General features: G+C 41.0%; 1 pseudogene; it reads right to left on the bottom strand.

Annotated features, from left to right (window-relative positions):
- Positions 1-9,723, bottom strand: part of LOC127662438 (kelch-like protein 29) — a 145,137-nt pseudogene that overhangs the window by 90,095 nt on the left and 45,319 nt on the right.

Below are 9,723 nucleotides of genomic sequence, written 5' to 3'. Positions count from 1 at the left end.
TGTCCCTACCACTTTTTTTACCGTTGTCAATTTTGTCCCACCCACATTTTGAAATAACTTTCATCAGCAAAGTGTCTAATGTAGAAGAAACATATCCAGGTTTTGAGCAAGTGTGTCTATGATTCATATGAGTCAGTTCTTTTGAATCTACATCATAAAACATGCGAGACCAGTGAAGTCAAATTCCCGAATGAATGATTCTTATGAGTTGGTTCTTTTGCCAAATTCCCGAATGAATGATTCTTATGAGTCGGTTCTTTTGCCAAATTCCCGAATGAATGATTCTTATGAGTTGGTTCTTTTGCCAAATTCCCGAATGAATGATTCTTATGAGTCGGTTCTTTTGCCAAATTCCCGAATGAATGATTCTTATGAGTCGGTTCTTTTGAATCTACATCATAAAACATGCGAGACCAGTGAAGCCAAATTCCCGAATGAACGATTCTTATGAGTCGGTTCTTTTGAATCTACATCATAAAACATGCGAGACCAGTGAAGTCAAATTCCCGAATGAATGATTCTTATGAGTCGGTTCTTTTGAATCTACATCATAAAACATGCGAGACCAGTGAAGACAAATTCCCAAATGAACAATTCTTATGAGTCGGTTCTTTTGCCAAATTCCCAAATGAATGATTCTTATGAGTCGGTTCTTTTGAATCTACATCATAAAACATGCGAGACCAGTGAATCCAAATTCCCGAATGAATGAACGATTCTTATGAGTCGGTTCTTTTGAATCTACATCATAAAACATGCGAGACCAGTGAAGCCAAATTCCCGAATGAATGAACGATTCTTATGGAGTCGGTTCTTTTGCCAAATTCCCGAATGAACGATTCTTATGGAGTCGGTTCTTTTGCCAAATTCCCGAATGAATGATTCTTATGAGTCGGTTCTTTTGAATCTACATCATGAAACATATGCGACCAGTGAAGCCTGATTCTCCAATGAACGATTCTTATGAGCTGATTCATTTAAATCTACATTGCAGAACATGCGAAACAGCCAGAGTCCAATTCCTGTTTTAATTAATCATATGAGCCGGTTCTTTTGAATCTACAGTATATAACACAGCACGACCAGTGAAGCCTGATTCCCGAATGAATGACTCTTATGAGCCGGTTCTTTTGAATCTACATCGTAAAACATGCACGACCAGTGAAGCCTGATTCCTGAATGAATGACTCTTATGAGCCGTTTCTTTTGAATCTCTGGTGCGCTACCAGCGTTGTCTGATTCCCGAACAAAACAGCCTTTGTATCATTGTGGACGTTTGCTCTTATCTTTGAACATAAATCTAATCTTTTGCTCTTTCAACAAAAAGCCTGAATACATTTCTCAGCCTGTAAACAACATTCAGTATCAGTATTTACTCAGAACTGACATCCAGTTACAGAGCCAAGTCAAGATCATCAGTGGCACACAAATGCAGAGATCAGCATCTATAGGAAACAGCATGTTTCTAGAACAGCATGGCAAGAGATTCAATTCCACAAAGCATAAACGGGATCCATGCCGCTTCCGGGATCCCTTAATCCCACTAGCATGCCTAAAGCACTGTGTGAGGTGTGTGAATTTCCACAGAGATACGGACCAAATCCCAGCAGGTAACTGCTCGAGTGGGATGGCGAGAATATTGCGTCTAAGCACTTGACTTCGACGGGAAGAGAGCAGCGCTGATCTGATATGCCAACTGCATTCCTGAAATCTCCCATAATTGTGTTTTGACCTTTACAAACCATTAAAAACAACCCCACCTCCACCCCCCAGTCATGGAACTTCTTTTCCCATTAAAATGCAAATTGGCACATTGGTAAATGGAGATGAAGTGTTCGGAACGGTGGACCTTTTGAGCAGTGAAATTCATTTGTTTGCGGGACAGACAGAATGGCTACTGGCCCTGTGACGGGAACCGATGTCTTCGTACCTGCAAGAGATGGGGAGGGAAAAGGACGTGACACAAATGCACCCTACGAAAAGAACAACTGGAGGAAGCAAACCTTTTAATCATGTCCTTGAAATACAAGCTGCAGGAAGCTAGAACATTTTGATGGACTTCAAACTCTTTGCCTTCAACTACTATTTTCAGGTCTGTAAAGTCTTTCTTGTGCCGCTGCTCGTTCAATTCCTTCAACATTTCTGTAGGACAAGAGAAAAAGAGAAAGAGCGATTAAAGATTCAATTATTCAATTACAGTTTTGCATAAACAGAATTAAGCCCCTTTTTGGACCATTATGAGACATTACTGTTATGCCAATTAAGGATATTTCCAAATACTCATTACCACGTTTGACTTTTAAGGTTCAAAACAAGTTAAGCTCAATTAGCAGCATGTGTGGCATCATGGTGATTGCCGTCAAAAATGACTTCAACTCGTCTTTGTGAGTGCTTTTATAGAATTATAAACTTCACATTTCTGCCTTTAAACCCTCCAAAAATGGCCCCATTGACTTCCATTGTAAGTGCCTCACTGTAACCTCCATTTTTGCTTCTTCTTTATATATATATATATAATATATAATGACTCAAAATTAACTTTTGTGGTGATCAACCTTTACTAATGATCAAGCTTAACTTGTATTGAACCCGGAATATTCCTTTAAGGATTTAAATAATAGCATAAACTAATGATATGGAGTGGTGGTGGCGTAGTGGCTAAAGCACAGGGCTGTTAATCAGAAGGTTGCTGGTTCGAACCCCACGGCCACCACCATTGTGTCCTTGAGTAAGGCACTTAACTCCAGGTTGCTCCGGGGGGATTGTCCCTGTAATAAGTGCACTGTAAGTCGCTTTGGATAAAAGTGTCTGCCAAATGCATAAAATGTAAATCATTTATTTATTTTTTGCATTATGGTAATTCAAATTGGAGAACAGGTGTCACAATGCCAAAAAATGTAAAAATTATAATTATAACAGTCCTAAAATAAGAGTCATTTTATTTATGCAAAATATAATTTCTTATTTCTTCATTTTAATTTCGGGGTGAAGCATTACCCAGATGTTTACGTGAAGATAACACCAACCACTGTTTGAGGAAAAAAAAACAGGAAATCATTTGTGCATCTAAAAAGGTGGCAAAAGCTTGGGAATAGCAGGATAAAGCCATCAGGGATGAAAATACATACAGAGCGGAAGGCAGAGGGTCAGCGTTCTCATTTCAAAGCACATTCGTCTGAGATTATATTAAAGACCGAGCTTCTTCGCCAAAATGATACACATACATCTTCAGCTCTGCTTTAACAGACAATAGAGCCAGCAGCTGCTCTACAATAACATGTACTAAACCAACACGCCTCTAAAAGACAGGAGAGATAGTGAGGGCGTCCAAAGCAAAGAATACAAACAATTAAATGTATCACGTGGACAGAAAACAAGAAAGTGTCGAAATGTAAAAGCAAACCTGATATTTTCATGTAGCGATATTACTAGTCAACGTCACAGCAAATAAATGATTCTCCAGTTACAGACTAGCTCAAGACGTTAGCTCTGTTCCAAAACCTAGCGAGCAGACTACCTAGACAGCCTATTAAGACATAAGTGCACTAATAATTCCTTCACTACTGAAAACCATTGATATTTAGTATTACAATTTGACTATTGTACCCAATTTTTGTGTGTGCCATGTACTGTTATGCTTATTATAATATCACATCATTAGCTTAGCGACATGCTAATGTCAAATCCTATGGGAATCAATGGTGAATAGAGTCTGTCGTGGGTTTCATAGAGATTGAGCCATCAGTAGAGCACTTGTGAGGTTCCAGTTCCCAAGATTCTGCATTAGGGTCTGTTCACAACAAACGCGTTTTAAGTCTTTGCTGTTTTCAATTGTTTCTGCCAGGAAGGTGTTGTTGACCATTTGTCGCATCTTGCACAGCAGCGTAATGTTTTTAAGATGCTGTGTCAAGTTAAAGAAGTTTAACTTTCAAAAACACACCTCAAGACGCTTGCGTGATGTTCCACTCATTGCACTGTGTCGACCTTTTTTACATTTTGTATGCAAGAACGGCGATCAGAACAACAGAGCACCTTATAGGAAAAGAAGGAAATTTATTTTCTGAAACAGTGTTCCGTTCCCTCGAAATGGTTTGCGTTCCCTTGTAATACACTGCAAACTAGTCTCATAGAATGAACGTTATAACTACATTTTTGCGAACTGACTTTTACGTGCCGTGTTCTACGTTTAGCAGTAGATTCCTGGTGAAATGACCACTAGGTGCTAAAATATCTCATTTTCACACAAATCACAACTATAACGACCGATTATACTTGTAGAGCGGAGGAGGGCGGGGCCAGGCTGGAACAACACACGCCCGGTCCCCAATCAGCCTGATGGGGCGCACAAGTGATAAAGGCGGCTGGTGATTATGGTTCGAGAGAGAGGGAGAGAGAGAATTACAGACAGCTGATCTGTGTGTTTATGTTTGCGTGTTTTTCATTTTTTTTCTTCATTAAACTATTATTTGTATTGGTCAAGCTGGTTCTCGCCTCCTCCTTTTCCTTATACCAGCTTTACATAGGTGCTGAATAGGAGGAGGGATGCCCGTCGCGGAGTCCTTGACACTGCCGTCCACCCAGGGGAGCGCCGCTGCCATCCACCAGTGGACGGGGTAGCCTGACTGCCCGGAACGGTCGCCGTCCACGAGGTGAGTGGGAACTGGACTCCCCGGAGCAATGGGGCCGCTGTCAGGGGCGGAGGAGTGCCCTGCCGTCCTCCAGAAACTTTGAGGGGTCGAAAGAATACCAGCGTCCGCGAGACCGCCTGGAGAGGTAGGGCCACTGCCAGGGGCTGAGGGGAGTCGCCTGTTTTTGTTTTGTTGTTGTTTTTACTCTCCTGCCTCCTCCCAGGTAAAGCAAGGTGGGGATGACCCACCCGGAGGGGGGGGGGGGGGGGTGTACGTCATGTAGAGGGCTCCCCGGCCGGGAGGCAACGCTGGGAGGAGTGTAGAGCGGAGGAGTGCGGGGCCGGGCTGGAACAACGCACGTCCGGTCCCCAATCAGCCTGATGGGGGCGCGCGAGGAATAAAGGCGGCCGGTGACGATGTTTCGAGAGTGAGATAGAATTACAGGCAGCTGCTCTGTGTGTTTATGTTTGCATGTTTTTCGTTTATTTCGTCATTAAACTATTATTTATATTGTCAATCCGGTTCTTGCCTCCTCCTTTCCCTTATACCCGCTTTACAATACTGTTTAGTATTTTTCACACCGTTACTTACACAATCATAATAGTGTTATGATTTTTAGACACTTTTACTATAGTATATCATATGAAAAACAATACATTTTAATGCTTGCATTGCAGACCCACCTACATTTACACATGTTATTAGCTTCCGCTGTACGAGCCCAGCCAAACACACAAGCTATGATGAGAGATGCGAGATGAAAGTGTCATAGAAGCGATACGAAATGACGTGCTTGCTTCAGAAAATGTGCTCGGTTAGGTTTAGGCCTTGGTTTAGGGTAAGGTGTCGGTTTTGTTCATCTCTCGTTTCCTTTTGGATAAGTAGTGGTTAGGTTAAAGTTTTAGGTTACGAAGGAATGTTTTGCCAATTAAAACCTCCATCTAATATTCACCTAAAAACCATGTCTGATTACAACACCATTCCACTCGCTTTTGGCGCCCCCCGCTGGAAGTTTCACTACGAAACTGCAATGAAGCACATCGTTTCGACTGGCAAAAATGTGGTCATGGTCACGTAATGTTCATGAGATCAGGTGGGTAATACCTTTGCCAATCCCTTATGAAAATGAACTATGATTTTACTTCAGTAACCATAGTTGAACCATCTTATTTGTAGTAAAACCATAGTAACCACACCTTTTACAATGATTTTAGTACAGTAACTGCCCAGTTCAAATATAGTATTTGTAGTGCATATTTTAACCATTACAATTTTTGTAAAACCAATGTAATGACACAGGAAAACCAAAACTTTGGTAATTTTCATAAGGTATGGATAGGGGCATTGCGAGGGATACATTGGCGGGTCTGAGTGGTTGAAACAACAACCACTTGGCCAACCCAAAAGATCAATATGTCCCCCCAAAGATTGCATCTTAGCACCGGCCCTGGAGGGAACCCAAAATAACTGAAGGAATGCAAAACTATTTACTAGCTCCATACTGAACGGCCCCTGAGAAGGTAGCAGGCTAGAAACACAAGCTTTTATCATGTCTAGGAAATTATATTAATTCAATTATTACCTGCCTTATGCACAAGTCATATCTGACATGCTTTAGTTATAATTAATCATCTCTGAACCCAATATCACACATGTGGAATTCAAATTGACTGCATGTGCTTTTTGCCCCTGAAATAACTTTGCTGGTTCCAAAGGCCCCTAAAACGGCAGGCTGCTATAAATCACAACAGATATTCACGACTAATAAGAATAGAATACAAACAGTTGATATATGCCGAGACCTAGTTTTGTGCAACAAAAGACACTGCATTTCTGTGAGTAAACACAATCAAAGCCACTTTTCAATTTTATATGCAGCTTTCATTGCAGTAAATTATAATAATTGACTGGTGTAAACGTCTTAGTATTGATAGAGCAACACGTCACCCGCCCGTGACCGCTGTTTCGCAGACATTTGACAAACTAATAATGAATGGACGGCATGCGGCTGAAATGATTCTCTGTTAAAGTGGGTCAATGTTCTCACGAGAAAACCAAACATAAAATAACTCGGGACAGTTTAGCAGGCTCAAAAGGGCACATTTTAAAGGACAATTAAGGTTTGCTTATTCACATGTGCCTATTTGCATATGCATTATAGTCCGGTCCAAATGTCTGTGGTCGATGAGATTTAGAAGTAATATATGTAATCTATTGTTTGTTTAATTACATACCATTTGTGTGGACTGTCAGAAGGATATCATACTGATAATATAATACATTGTATTAAATGAGAAAACAATGCAAAGTAGATGCATTGTGGACCCCACTGAATAACCAGAACATTATACTCTATACGTTTATGGCACAGAATTTCCTTTGCGTTTACATTTGCATGCTATAAAAGGCATAAAAATGCGATTGAATGGCTGAAGAGTGTTATGGCCTGCCTCCATACAGCCATCCAGTGAACAAATATATTCATCTGACTCAGACTGCCTCTCTCGGTGGAACTGAAAGAACGCTGAAGCTTGTGAAATGTGTCCTTCCAAAACAAAAGAGCTGTGAATCGACAACAATGGGACTATAGATATAAGATGAGAAGTTCTCGAGTGCGCTCGCTGGTAGGACACACAAACAGAGCGGGTCAGAATACATGCATATAAACCAGAGCGCTATGAATGAGATTACTGTCCAACCTCTTTTGTCGCACAACACACTTAAGATGTGAAAAGGGAAACTCAAGAATTTAATGAATCAGAAAGTATTAAACAAATGGACACGAATTTGTATTAGAATATTTCCTTACAGTGTCTGTACGCGATACTGCCACAATTACTCAAAAAGAAGGTACTTTATAGAAATATTCCAGGTTTATATAATAAAAGCCACATTATGCAACATTTGTGGCATAATGTGGATGGTCACACTTTATATTAGAAGACCTGAACTACTATGAACTAACATTAATAGATATAAGACGATGTATTTACTGTGTAACTATTACACTACTGTGTAAGAAATGACCACATTCGCTGCTACTGAGGTTGAGGTACGGGTAGGTTCAGGGGTAAGGGTCGAGTTAGGATTAGGATTAGGGGTTAGAGTTAGGTTCAGGGGTAAGGGTCGAGTTAGGATTAGGGGTTAGAGTTAGGTTCAGGGGTAAGGGTCGAGTTAGAATTAGGGGTTAGAGTTAGGTTTTGGGGTAAGAGTTGGGTTAGGATTAGGGGTTAGAGTTAGGTTCAGGGGTAAGGGTCGAGTTAGGATTAGGATTAGGGGTTAGAGTTAGGTTCAGGGGTAAGGGTTGGGTTAGGATTAGGGGTTAGAGTTAGGTTTAGGGGTAAGAGTTAGGGTTAGGGTTAGAGTTAGGTTAGGGTTAGAGTTAGGTTTTGGGGTAAGAGTTGGGTTAGGATTAGGGGTTAGAGTTAGGTTCAGGGGTAAGGGTCGAGTTAGGATTAGGATTAGGGGTTAGAGTTAGGTTCAGGGGTAAGAGTTGGGTTAGGATTAGGGGTTAGAGTTAGGTTTTGGGGTAAGGGTCGAGTTAGGATTAGGATTAGGGGTTAGAGTTAGGTTCAGGGGTAAGAGTTGGGTTAGGGTTAGGATTAGGGGTTAGAGTTAGGTTCAGGGGTAAGAGTTGGGTTAGGGTTAGGATTAGGGGTTAGAGTTAGGTTCAGGGGTAAGAGTTGGGTTAGGGTTAGGATTAGGGGTTAGCGTTAGGTTTAGAAGTAAGGGTAGGGTTATGATTAGGTTAGAGTTAGGTTTTGGATAAGAGTTGGGTTAGGAGTAAAGTTAACAGTGTAACTACAAATGTAATTAATTTCGAATATTCTGGGTTTAAACTCAAACATTTATTTTGACTCGTTCCTCCTTTTCTTTGAAAAAAAATCAAAAATCGTGGTTAACGTGTGGGGCCAATTTTTGGAGGGTTGTTTAAATTGTAATTTGTACGGTTGCTTTGGAGTATATGGCATATGCAAGGGCATAGATATGGCTTGAAAATGTAGTGTGAAGCATTTACATGTTACATGCGACTGATGCTACAGGCTGTAGCCTTTAGCCTCCTCGTTAGCATACCTGCCTCCCATCCCGGCACTGCCGGTTCGAATCCCGCTCGGAGTGGTTAGACATGCAATAAATGCTGTTGACTGAGCTTCACTTGAACTGAACAAGGAACATTCTTTAAATGCTGCCTACAAAGGCAGCTCACTAGGTTTTGGTACGGAGCGTATATATATATATATATATAAACCTACTCAAGGACCTTTAAAACAAAAAACATCAGTATGGCTTAACGTGTCTCTCTAGTGCACACGGTTGACCCGTTACATTAATGAACACCCGCCCTTGTTTAAGAGCTCGTGTATAATGCATGTGTGCTACACCTTAAGCTAAAATCAATGTCAAGTGAATAGCAAGCAGCCACGCGGACGGAGTCTTTGACCTAAATGGAAATGTTACGCGTGTCACAGACGAGAGGGTAATTCAAATTCAGTGAATAATAAAGCTACCAACAATAACAAATAGGGTAGAGGCAATTACATTATCCATATTTAATGATCAAATCCTCTAAAGCCATAAATCTTTTAAGTAGACTGGTAGGTTTAATAACAGATGCAATTAATTTCACAACATCCAATACGTATAAACATACAAACAGGATTAATGTTACATAAGCAGCAGGTGTCAAGGGTGTTTACGCTCTAAAGCAATTATCATGCTTTCATGTCTATAAAATAACACTTTTTAACCTCAATATAATAAGGAGGCCAACATTTTTCAAATAATCTGTTATTGAAGTATCATGTGGCATGGCGGAGGGTGGGCCGGGTCGTGATTCCCTACACCCGGCCCCTAATCGGGCTAATCAAGCCTCAGAGAGGGATAAAGGCCGACTGGAGATGGCAGTGGGACAGAGAGAGAGATTTACGGACAGCTGTCCAACACCTGTGTATCTTTTTGGTTAAGTTTATAATTAAAATATTATTTATATTGTCAAGCCGGTTCTCGCCTCCTTTCCATTAATCCCTTTACACGGGTGCCGAAACCAGGGAAGGAGGAGGGATGCACCATAGTAGAGTCCTCGCCACAACCATCC

This window comes from Xyrauchen texanus, chromosome 22, assembly GCF_025860055.1.
Source record: "Xyrauchen texanus isolate HMW12.3.18 chromosome 22, RBS_HiC_50CHRs, whole genome shotgun sequence".
Lineage (NCBI taxonomy): Eukaryota > Metazoa > Chordata > Actinopteri > Cypriniformes > Catostomidae > Xyrauchen > Xyrauchen texanus.
The sequence above is the reverse complement of the archived record's forward strand: the minus strand, read 5'-3'. Positions and strand labels throughout refer to the sequence as shown.